Below are 3,236 nucleotides of genomic sequence, written 5' to 3'. Positions count from 1 at the left end.
AGAACGACAAAAGATCTTCAAAAAGGTCATAGAAAATACACATTATGAAAAAAGTATGCATGGATTTCAAAAATTTTGCATCATAATAAACTCATATTAACTTTTCATAATGTGTCTGAACAGAATCTCATTTGAGGTCCTAAGATAAGATGTAAATTTGAAAAGAACCCCTATTGGAGCACATTGAATTCTGTTAAAATCGAAGCAAGAATAAACATCAAATTTATGATAAAGCTTGGGTGGAAGAACAGTGAAATTCTTAATGCTTTATGAAATTATGGGGATAATGCCTCAAAGATAGCAGCAGTTTAAAAATGGATAACTTATTTTAAAAAGGGACAAGATCATGTTGAAGATGAAGTCTTAGCAGCAAACCATTCACATTAATTTGTGAGGAAAAAATGAGCTTTGTTTGTACCCTGATTGAAGAGGACGGATGCTTAACAGCAGAAACAATAGCCAATAGCATACATGTCTCAATCAGTTCAGCTTGCATAATTATGACAGAAAAATGAAAATTGAGCAAACTTTGCACTGGAATGGCAGCAAAACTATTACACCCAGATCCCCTGCAGACAAGAGCAGAACTTTCAAGGGAAACTTTAAACAAATGGAATCAAGATTTTGAAGCATTTCTTTGAACAATCGTAATGGGGAATAAAACATGGCTTTATCAGTATGATCCTGAAGACAAAGCACAATCAAAGCAATCGCTACCAACAAGTAGAGGTGGCCCAGTCAAAGCAAAAGCAGACCATCTGGAGCAAAGGTCATGGCAGCAGTTTTGTGGGGTGCTCAAAGGATTTTGCTTCTTGACTTTCTGGATGTCCGAAGAACAATAACATTTGTTTATTATGAGAGTGTTTTGAGAAAGCCAAAATTTTAGCAGAAAAACTCTAGGAAAGCTTAATGAGAGAGTCTTTCTCTATTAAGACAATGCTTCTGTTTATTCCTTTCATCAAACAAGTAAATTTTGTGAGAGTTTCAACAGGAAATAGGCATCCACTTAACAGTCCTAATTTGGCTCCTTCTGACATATGTTTGCTTCCTAATCTTAAAAAATCCATAAAGGGCAACTATTTTTCTTCAGTTAATAATGTAAAAAAACTGAATTAACATGGTTAAATTTCTAAGACCCAGAGTTCTTTAGGAACGGACTAAATGACTGGTATTGTTGCTTACAAAAGTGTCTTGAATTTGATAGAGGTAATGATGAGAAACAAAGTTTGTATTTTTTATTTTTATTCTTGAATTCCATTTTTCATGAATTTTTGAAGTCTCATATATATGTATAAACATAAACATGAATTACATATAAATAAATAATACATATGTAAATATATAAATGTTATATATTTTAATGCATATTTATACATAAACCTAAGCTCAGCCTTCTGTGAATTATCAAAAATCTTTATAGTATTTTATTCCTAACAATGAGCCATATGTTCTAGGTTTCACTATTCTTCCTCCATAACTGGGATGAAAGAGGTATAGTTATTTGTTTCTACAAAACCTTGGTTTTCAATGCTCTTTTAATACTCCTTCCCTTTTACATGTAATATGAGATATCCAAACTGAATTATTTTTTTATGTTTCCTGCTAACTCTAGAAATCTATGAAATAGCTTCATGTTTTATGGATTTGAAATACTTGAGAAATGGCAAAATCTTTATGCTTATGAAGATACGGTGACGGCTCCAAGGCTTGGAGAAGCATGGCTGCGGGAAGGTGAAAGTTTGTATGTGGGTATATTGTGGTTAAAGAGACGTTCGAGAGGCCCTTTGTGTGTTGGGCTGGCATGTAAGGTTTAGAAATAAATGGTTGTTTATGGGACTGATTCTGTGTATTTTTTCATTAACCAGTGAAAGGTATTTTCCCTGTTATGACCATCAAATGTGGCACAAGAACATAAAAGGAGTTGGCACTGGGTGACAATGCAAGAAATACCTCACATGATCATATTTTTGCTGAATCTGCAGTGATTAAGTACATGATATTTAATTTTATTGGTCTAGAGCTAGAAATGCTCAGGATAAAATAAAGTGATTCACAGGAATCTGAAGTGTAACACCAAGTGTCAGTTAATGAATTCTGTGTCTTTAGATGCCTTGTGGGTCTTTGTTCTAAGTTATTATTATCATGCGTTGTTTTAATGTTTTGTTCTCAGAGGCAACATTATTTTTAGTATTTGCAGTTGCTTTGGGGTCACCTCAATGTAGCCGCCAGCTTATTTTTTAAAAGTTTGATGGTCAGAGAGATGTAATGAAGTCAGAATTGAATTAGGTGGGTTGACTGCAAATTTAACTGCCTTTTCATTATGCCAGACTGCACTGATTACAGCAAATAAAGGTAAAAAATATATACTATATTATAATAGAATATGTTAATATTATTTTGTTCTCCCTGTTGTAAAATAAAGACTAAATGCCTAAAATCAGTTTTAAACATAATAAAAATTAAACTCTATTCTTTTATGTTTTTTTTTCTTTAGAATACACGTTTAAAAGCAATTAACTTTGACCTTGTAATAATTGCACTTGGAAATTATGGTAGCATTTGGTTTGTAAAATATTTATTCAGTTCAACACCAATGAAACCATTGAAACTGAGTGTTATAAATAAGAATGATAGCTGAAGATAATCTGATATATAAGAGGTCGTTTCTTAATATGCATAATTTCAAAAATTTAGTATTTAACCATTCAAAGCACTAAATATGATCATTAAGGACAACAAAGATTTTAAGTCATCTAGTCTACCTTCTCAATTTTGACTGTTTCTATAGTAAACTGCCATGTTTACTTTCTCCCTTGCTTTAAATATCTTAAGGATAGCCCTTCTATAATATTGTCATAAAAGATACTTTTCAGAGACTAATAGATTTCACAGCTAGGAAGTTTTTTCATGAAATTTCGCCTGAATTTTTTTCTTTTTTAAAAACTTTACTTGGCTGAACATGATGGCTCATGCCTGTAATCCCAGCACTTTAAGAGGCTGAGGCAGGTGGATCACCTGGGGCCAGGAGTTCAAGACCAGCCTTGTTAACATAGTGAAACCCCTTCTCTACTAAAAATACAAAAACTAGCTGAGTGTGGTGGCACAAGCCTGTAATTCCAGCTACTCGGAAGGCAGGAGAATCTCTTGAACCTGGGAAGCGGAGGTTGCAGTGAGCCGAGATCACACCACTGCACTCCAGCCTGGGCAACAGAGTGAGACTCCGTCTCCAAAAAAAA

The sequence above is a fragment of the Cebus imitator genome, unplaced genomic scaffold (genome assembly GCF_001604975.1).
Source record: "Cebus imitator isolate Cc_AM_T3 unplaced genomic scaffold, Cebus_imitator-1.0 Scaffold315, whole genome shotgun sequence".
NCBI lineage: Eukaryota > Metazoa > Chordata > Mammalia > Primates > Cebidae > Cebus > Cebus imitator.
Note: the sequence above shows the minus strand (reverse complement) of the source record.